The sequence below is a fragment of the Gavialis gangeticus genome, unplaced genomic scaffold (assembly GCF_001723915.1).
Source record: "Gavialis gangeticus isolate Ggan-Ray unplaced genomic scaffold, GavGan_comp1, whole genome shotgun sequence".
Lineage (NCBI taxonomy): Eukaryota > Metazoa > Chordata > Crocodylia > Gavialidae > Gavialis > Gavialis gangeticus.
This window is the reverse complement of record NW_017729022.1, coordinates 1380203-1389334: the sequence shown is the minus strand read 5'-3', so window position 1 is coordinate 1389334 and position 9132 is coordinate 1380203. Positions and strand designations below refer to the sequence as shown.

The window sequence follows — 9132 nt, the reverse complement described above, 5'->3', positions numbered from 1 at the left end:
TCCACATCCCTCCTGAAGTGCAGTGCCCAGAACTGGATGCAGTACTGCAACTGTGGCCTGACCAGTGTCACATAGAGGGGGAGGATCACCTCCTTGGACCTGCTTGTGATGCATCTGTGGATGCATCACAAGGTGCGGTTAGCCTTTCTGACTGCATCTCCACATTGGTGGCCCATGTTCATCTTTGACATCTTTGAGTCAATAATGACTCCAAGATCCTTTTCTGCCTCTGTGCTGGCTAGAGGGAAGTTCCCAAGCCTGTAGGTGTGCTGCTGGTTTTTCCTCCCCAGGTGCAGTACCTTGCACTTCTCAGTGGTGAAACCCATCCTATTCTTGTCCACCCACCTCTGTAACCTGTCCAGATCTGATTGCAGCGTGTCCCTCCCCTCTAGCGTGCCCACCTACCCCCACATCTTAGCGTCATCTGCAAATTTGAACAAGGTGCTATTCACCCCCTCGGCCAAGTCACCGATGAAGATGTTGAACAGCACAGGACTGAGCCCTGCGGAACCCCACTGCCCACATCCTTCCAGGTTGAAAAAGACCCATCCACCACTACTCTCTAGGTACAGCCCTCTAGCCAACTGGCAACCCATCTGACCGTGTAGGGATCAACACCACAGTCGCCTAATTTTTTAATGAGAATGGGGTGAGAGACAGTGTCGAAGGCTTTTCTGAAGTCCACAAAGACTACGTCCACCGTGACTCCTGTGTCCAAGGATTTAGTGACCTGATCATAGAAGGCCACCAGGTTGGTCTGATAGTACCTGACTGATGAACCCATGTTGGTTGCCCCTAAGCATACACTCCTCATCTGGTCCCTCACAGATGTGCTCCTGGATAATTTTCTCAAATCCCTCATCCCCAAAAAGCAGAGGCAGGCTACCCTGGACCAGTGGGGAAAAGGTGGAGACAGAGGGAGGCATGTTCCCAAGGTGAGTGAGGTCACCCAGAGCACCAGGGGTATGCTTGCTCTGGATGGCCGGCTTTTCTCCTTTGTTGAGTGTCCAGGGTCCAGGCAGCTCATGGCACTATCCTACCAAGTGCCCACACACACCACCTTTAGCAGGACGATGGTGCCTTCCCTGTATGAGGCATGCAGGGAGTACTGGAGGGCAGAGCTGTGCAAGGCAGGTCAACAGGTAGCCTTGCACTTCACCTCGGACATCTAGAGAAGCTGGGGTGGAGATCATCCCTCTCCCTCTCAGAGCACTGGTGCAATCAGTCAGGGTGTTGATTGGCTTTCCTTCAAGCGGAGGTGATGGATAAGTCCCACACGGCAAGTGAGATCATGGTGACTGACCATGAACTGCATGGTACAGGGGTGGCTCATTGGGCAGGGTGAGCTTACCCATGGGTTCATGATCACTGACAGTGGGGCCAATATGGTCGAGGCAGTACGTGATGCCAACTTTGTTGACTTCTACTTTGTAGCACACAAGTTCCACCTCGTAGTCAGGGATGCCCTGGAGGTGGACAGGGCTCTTGGTGATGGCACCATCACTACCAGCCAGCTCATTTTGAAATGCAGGAAGGTGGTGGGCTTTCACCGGAGCATCAAGGAGGGGCAAGATGCTGCAGGACAAACAGGTAAATCTGGGCATCCCGCAGCACAAAATCATGCAGGATGTGGAGACTTGGTGGAACTTCACATACCTGATGCTGGAAAGGCTGGTTGAGCAAGCCTTGGTCAGGGAGATTGGGATCAGCAGCCCCCTTAACAAAACAGTGTGGGATACCATCTCCTAGATCTTGGTGGTCCTCAAGCCATTCCCTCAAGGCCACCGGAAGCTTCAGCACCAGCTGATCCCTGTAGTGAAGGAGCTTGAGAATGAAATGGAGAAGTTCCAAGGGAATCCTGGCTGGGGCAAGCCACTTTCACCAGAGGTGCAGGCACTGGTAAAGCAGCTGAAGGAAGGCATCAAAAAACAGCTGGATCAGTTGTGGTCCCGTACGGTCCAGGTGCTGGCAGGCACGTGCGACCCAAGGGTGAAGGGGAGCATCTGCAGTAGCAAAATCCTCAATTACTGGATGGAAGTGCTGGTGAACAGAGCCAGGGAGGCAGAAGGGCAGAGGTGGAGGGACATAGAAGAGGGGGATCTACTTCCCTGTGCCAGCACTCCAACCATGAGCCAATCTCCTTTATCACAGCCGTTGCCAATGTGGACCGAGGGCATGGCTTCAATGTTGGGGTCCAGACACACCAGACCCCACCATCAGGCAGATAACACAGAGGCCTCAGTGGCTACCTATCACCGAAGATGTGGAGCCACTGCACTGCACCCCCTTGGCCTATTAGGCAACCCACAGGTAGATGTGGCAGGATCTGGCCACAGTTGCACAGGAACACCTGTCCTGTCCACCAACCAGTGTTCCAAGCAAGTGGATGTTCAGCATTGCTGGTGATGTTGTTACACCCCACCACACCTCTTTGGATCCTGGTTTGGTGGAGCTGCTGGTGTTCCTGAAGGTGAACCTCCGGCTGCTGGGGTTTGCCAAGCTCCCTGTGCAGACAGTGAGTGCCACCCTCCTCACTCCATACCCATTTGCTTTTTTTATTTGCTTTCAGAACCTGAAGGTGCACTTTTACAGAAACCCCTGTACCACTCTGCCTGAAACCTGGCAGGCCACATGCCTGCAGGGGGGACTACCATCTCTGCTGCATTCATCCTGCTCTGCCTTAACACACACAAGTGATAAGAGTTTTTCTTTCAATAGTTTGAGGTGCACTTTCACAGAAACCCCTGCACCTATCTCCTTGGAACTTGGAAGGCTTGCTTCAAGCCCTCATGAGGGGCTACCATCCCTGCTGTTTTCATCCAAATCTGCAAATAAATGATAAAGTTATAGGTATTTTAGTGATTCCCCATTACGCTCTATGGCCAAACCTCCGAATTGGCACCAAATCTCTGAATCCAAAATCAGCCAGATAGAATTGGGACAGTGATTCAGATCAGCAAATTGAATCACTGTCCCTCCAAATCAGCTGAATCTGAAGCAAATACTTCCTGCTTTGCACAGGCCTAATACATGTTTCATAGATTCACACATATTTTCTACTCAAAAGCTCATAAGTTTGGCTATGGAAAATCAGTGTGCATGTTTTAGACTTAAACTCCAGTATATAGATTATTGAACTCCAAGTTTTCTTTATATAATAGAAATCAGATATCTAGACTCTATCAGAGTGAGAAATCATGTTTCAGAGGTTTTTTTCCTTTAATACATTTTTTCTCCTGTAATGTAGCCCTAAATGGACCAAATGTGAAAGCATTTGATGGTCCAGGTTAGCCAACCAGTGTCACAACAGTTCCAGCGCAGATCATTTTTCTTAATGCATTTTGCTAGATTTTGGTTGCAAGCTGGCAGCATACATACAAACTCATAACATTATTTTATGGACCAATACTCCTTATAAAAGTATTTTGCATCGTATATGAAAAATCCCAAAGTCCATACTTTTCAAACATAATACATTCTCAATGGGTGCATCTACATGAGCCCCCCAGGGTGCGGTTGTTACTGCGCTGTCATTTAGTATTTGCTTTAAGAAGTACTAAATGATGGCACACGGTTATTTTTAGCAGCTACGTCACTGTAACAAGGCACTACAATGATGTAGTTCATCACTACAGTGGCATAGTGTCTCACATAGATGCGCCCAATAGGAATAAGCAGAAATGGATTATATTATTTCATTTGATGTTACTCACAAATTAAAAAGTTCTTCTTGCCATTTATAAATAAATATATGTTAATTTATTTTAGTTGCAAAATCCAAGATTTTCACGTCCTGCTTTTGCCCATTAGTGGTGTTGAACTTGAGTAACCTTGGAAATTTACTGGTGAGAATTCATTAGTTTTATATGTTGATTTCACTTGGAATTATTTTCCAAAACAAAAAAAATCATTTATGTGAGGTAGAAAAACACCTTATTTTACAGTGAATGTTTCTACTGAAGAAGAGACATATAACAATCCAATATATTTTTGTAATTATTTTGAAGTACAAATTCCTTATAAATTCCTGGCTTTGCATACCTTCTATAGGGAAAAACAAAGCTGAAGCTCCATTAAATGTGTGCACATATTAAAAAATCCTGGGAAATCAGTCAGTCATTCTCATTAACTTCAATAGGGCAGGAATTCAACATGTGTGTCTAGACAATCCATGAATCTATAGATTATGCAGTATCCTTTTGGAATCACCTTTCTGTTAATAAAACCAGATCACAGGTTGATGATAAAGCACCTTTTCTTCACAATAAGTACATTCGCTTTTGTCTGGAGCTGGGTGGAGACTATTGGTTTACAGAGATTTCACTGACAAATTTTAGAAAACACAATTGTAAACTTTTAAGACAGATTTTTTTCCCCAATGTTGCAAAAAGAACTGACCTCCATGAAAATATAAAGGTTAAAACGAGAGTTTTTCTTGCTTATCCATAAAGAATATGTACAGGGTTTTTTTTATTTTTACTTATTTCCAGAAGAGGTAAAGATAAGGATAATGCAGAGTGCATTAAGATTATACTAGAATGCTACTAAGTATAGGAGTTGACCATTAAATACCATGCTAAAGGACTGTTACATCTGTTTCTCAGTACCATTTTTGGTCTCATTCTGTAAATTAATGGTTCTCAACTTTTTTAGACTTGAGGCACATTTGGATAGACTCAAAGCACCCCTCAAGAAATGCAGCTTTTAGTTTTCACTTATTTTAGACCACAGAAACATAATAGAGCAATTCTTCTGTTGCAAAGGATTCAGAAATACCACAACAGGGCAGAATACTTTTAACACTGTAGACTGAAATCTCTGGGTTTACCTTTTTAATCATGTTCACCCATATAACACTGCTAGCATTGCGCGGCACTTCATGGAATCCTTGAAAGGCTCTCAAGGTATCCCAGCATGTCACAGCACCCAGGATGAGAATCACTGCTGTTCACCCTCACACATGGCAGCTATCTCAATTTAACTTGAGGATCATGTCTTGTGAGCATCCTGGTCTTTCCCCTCATCTGAGTATTCAAGTTCTTGTAATGGAATGCTACTGCAATTTTCCTTTCCCTGTGTTGACCTGCAGTACCTACACTGTTTGGTTATGTTGGCTACATCAAATATCCTGTGCTGTGGGTTATTATCAAGCACATGTTTCTGTGATGTGGGGATGAACTATTATGTCTCAACATGTTTCTGTTAATTTTCTATTGGAAATGTTTTGACAATAAAACTTCCTGCATCTTTTGGCATTTCAACAGAGATCTGTAAAATATGCATCCTGTAGTATAGTGCTTCCTCAGGTTGCTTTTTGTGCAGGTTAGTAATAAAAGAGATGAAATACGTAGCAAAATATATTTTTCTAAATATTAATATATCAGCTTTTTCGTGTCTCTCAGTAGTAGAATGTCATCCCATAAACATCATGAGCATAAAGAACTATAATGTAAATAGTATCCTTATGTTTAACTCCACCAATACTTTCCAAAAGAGCTGCACTATCAGATGCATTAGATATAATTTTCAGATGATATATATGTTTGTTCCAGAGTGTATATTTAAATAAGCATCTTCCTCATATATTAACTGTCACAATTCAATAATGGTATTAAAAGGTGCTATTAGAAACTTCAGCCAAATGAAATTTCTTATTGAGTGCATGTCTCGTGAAATGGCACAAATCAGTGCAGTCACTTTACCTAGCAACACATATTTCTTTAGATTGCCCAGTAAGTTTGCTGGGCAGTGGAGGCCCTGATGATACCACAATCCAATGTCCTTCACTCTTTGAAAAAAGGTGATAGCCTGTAGCACTCCAAATGCTTAAAAAAGGGACAGTCATAGTCAGTTCTAGGTCTCCTTTTTAACAAGCCCAGACAGAACCAGTTCCTTGCTCCTTCAAGGGATGATCCAGTCCTTTATGCCATCAGAAGGAGTTTTCAAAAGAGCTGGCCTGTAATGTGAAATATATCTTAGGTTTAATTTGAATAAGATGAAAGTGATGCTTGTTGAGAAGAGAAACATGTTGTGGAATTTGTGCAGGCTGTGGTTAGTAGCTCAGCTGAACACATCTAAAATAGTGGTTCTCAACCTTTTTAGACTCAAGGCACCCCTCAGAAAGTGTCAGCTCTTAGCTTCCATTCAGTTTTTGACCACAGAAAAGTTCTCTGCAACAAATTCTTCTGTTGCAGAAAACTCAAAGACCACAACAAGTCAGAATGTATTTAAAACTGTAAATTCCTATTCCTGGATTTATCTTGTGGAACATGTTTGTGCACCTAACAATGCTAACATTGCCTGACACCCTTGAAAGGACCTCAAGACACTCCAGGGTGCTGTGGCACCGTGATTGAGAATCACTGATATAAATTTGGGATCACAGCAATTTACAGTCTGTCTCCGGGGTAGATTCCTGTGCTCCCTATTCTCAGAAAAAAAATGATCCTCAGATAACTGATAACTTATAGCTTTTGTGACTCTTGCCATCCATGCATTTGCCATTTTAGGGTTGCCCTGTTGTAATACACTGTATTGAGGGACAGTCAAAAGGCCACTTGGAAGTTTGTGATAATGTCAAATGTGGTTTCTTACCTTTTGAGTGGAACAATCTTGTGACACCATCTTGCCTCTGTGCTCCACCTTACCCACTAGCTATCAATTCACTGCTAAATCAATCTAGGATTCTAGTAACCACCTATAAAGCCCTAAATGTTCAAAGATCAGCTATTACAAAGACCCCCTGCCCTCTGTGCTTTAATCACCAGGGATCATGGTTTTCTCCATTTAAAAACTTAATTGTCTGATAAAATCCATGTTTTTCTGCAATTAAAATGAAACAGCAATATATAAATAGGTATCAGTTGAACACAATGTTTTATTGATATATTTAGAATTTAAAAGCAATTGCAAATTTTAACAGTTCCTCAATCATTATAATAAAATACATTCTAAATACCCGTATATATTGGCATTTAATTTTGGTTTATCATAGAAAAAAAAAAATCAGACCTCCCCCTGCCCCCTATACTCATCAAGATGTGGGTTCAGCTGCGACTACCCCCACTCCTACGTTATGGTGCTGAGCAGTCCTGATATGCTGGTACCCTGTCCATGCCATTGCTCCTCCCACCCAAGTCACAGCACCCCTGGCCCTGCCAGTTCTCCTTGCTCCTGACCCACAGCCCTCCCCTCCCCCAGCCCTGCTAGCACCCCTCACTCTCCACCCACAGCCCCTTATCCCCCCAGCCCTACTGGTGTCCCTCACTCCCAAGCCACAGCTCCCTGGCCCTGCCAGTGCTTATCACTCCCCAACCCACAGCCCCCCTACCCTTGCTAGTGCCTCTCACTACTCACAGCCCCCTACTTCCCCCCTCCAGCCCCACCAGGGGTGGCCTCCAGTTGCCAGAGCTATGGGGCAGGGACCTGGGTCTGCAGCACCCAAGCCCTGGCTGGCACCTGTGGGAGGTGACAGCTGCTGCAGCCAGAGCAGACCACAGAGCCTGGCTCCCCCACCCCCACAGTTGGCATGGCTGGAGTCGAGTCTATGGGGGGGTGGATGCGGGCTGGCGGCTGTGGGCATGGGGCTTGCTGCCCAGCTGCCCACCCTGCAGGGGCCTTTGTGGCCCAGTAGGTATGTCACAGCAGGGCAGAGCTGGGCAGGGAAGCTTAGTGCCATCACCAGGAGCCCTGTGCTGCCATGGCAAGGCACCCACTACCCACCTGGCAAGAGTGGAGTGCACAACTGCACCACCACCCCTGCACCAGGTCCTGCCCCCAGGGGAGAGTAGCAGGGTGTGGAGCCCTGAGCCCATAGCAGGCAGCCTGCACCCACCGCACACACAAATCTGGGGGGCACATGCCCCCCCCATGCTTCCCCAAAAGTGCATGCAGCAGCAGGGTGCCAGCCCCCCTCCCCCCCGCCATATCCCCAGATGAACTGCCCACAGCTGTGTCCTGCCCCCTGCCTTGACCCTAAAGCCACACATTTCCGACCCAAACCCCACACACTGCCCCAGTTGGGCAGCACCCCTAGCCCTGCTCCAACTCCCTCTCTCTCCCCTTCACTCTGGGGGACTCAATTCCCCACCCCCACCAGACTTACCTGCAATGAGCTGCTCTCCACACTGCCTGGCTGCCACATGCATGTGTACATGTACACATGCACATCCTACCCCATGCCTAACTGCCCTATTCCCACTTCACCCAGCCCCTCACAGGCTGGAACTCTGCATGCCTGCAAGGGGAAACCCATTTCACATGTTTCTCTTAGAGGTGCACCAATACATTGGCCCAATATCACATAGGCACTGATATAAAGAAAATTGGCTGTATTGGAAATTGGCTTGACGTGGCTGATAATGTGGCCAATAAATGGGTCATGCATGCAGCTGCAGGTCAGCACATAGGCAGTGAGGAGCACAGCTCAGCAGCTTAGAGAGCCGCGTGCAGCTGGTGAGTTTGGTGTGCTGGACGAGGAGGGAGGAGGGAAGGGGCATGGGGGGGCAGATCAAGGCCCCCACAATGCAGGAGGGAATGGGGCTGGGGCTGGGGCAGGGGCTGGAGCAGGTGCTGTCCAGCCAGGGTGAGGTAGGCATGGGATGGAGCCTTTGCTTATCTGGGGAGGCATGGGAAAGGGGGGCAGCTCCTGCCATTGCACACACCCAGGGAGGATGCAGAGGGGAGGTGGCAAGTGCCTCTGGATCTGCATATGGCAAGGCAGGATGCCACTGTGGGCTGGGGCTATACCAGACTCTTCCCAGTGGGGGCTGTGCCAGGAGCAGGCAGCAGTGGTGCTGGGAGGGAGGGTTGGGGGGGGGCTGCAGCAAATTTTGGGGTGGCTGCAGCTGCCCCCTGCAGGCCCACTCCCAGTGCTGCTGCTGTGGGCTCTGAATGCAGCCTGGCCCAGCCCCACTCCTTTCCCCCCGGCCAGTAAGAGCCCAGCACAGCCCCAGACTCAGACTCAGCCTGTAGCAGCAGCTGCCCCATGCAGATTCAGGGGGGAACTCCCTCCGTGCCCTCCCAGGGTGCGCGCAGAAGTGGGAGCCAGCCCACTCTCCCCACGCCCCCTAGACAAGCCACAGCTCTGTCCTGTGCCCCAACCTGGCTGGGCAGTGCCTGCCCCAGCCCCTG

The 9132-nt window shown here is 47.4% G+C and overlaps 1 protein-coding gene and 1 long non-coding RNA gene across 2 annotated transcripts in view; one reads left to right on the top strand and one right to left on the bottom strand.

The window, feature by feature from the left end:
* The window catches only part of CAV1 (caveolin 1), a 44376-nt gene that overhangs the window by 32080 nt on the left and 3164 nt on the right, over positions 1–9132 (top strand). The window lies entirely within an intron of this gene.
* The window catches only part of LOC109295607, a 30051-nt gene continuing 24494 nt past the window's right edge, over positions 3576–9132 (bottom strand). The window contains exon 3 of the long non-coding RNA XR_002096783.1: positions 3576–4213. This is a non-coding gene — a long non-coding RNA (uncharacterized LOC109295607). The remainder of the gene's footprint in view (positions 4214–9132) is intronic.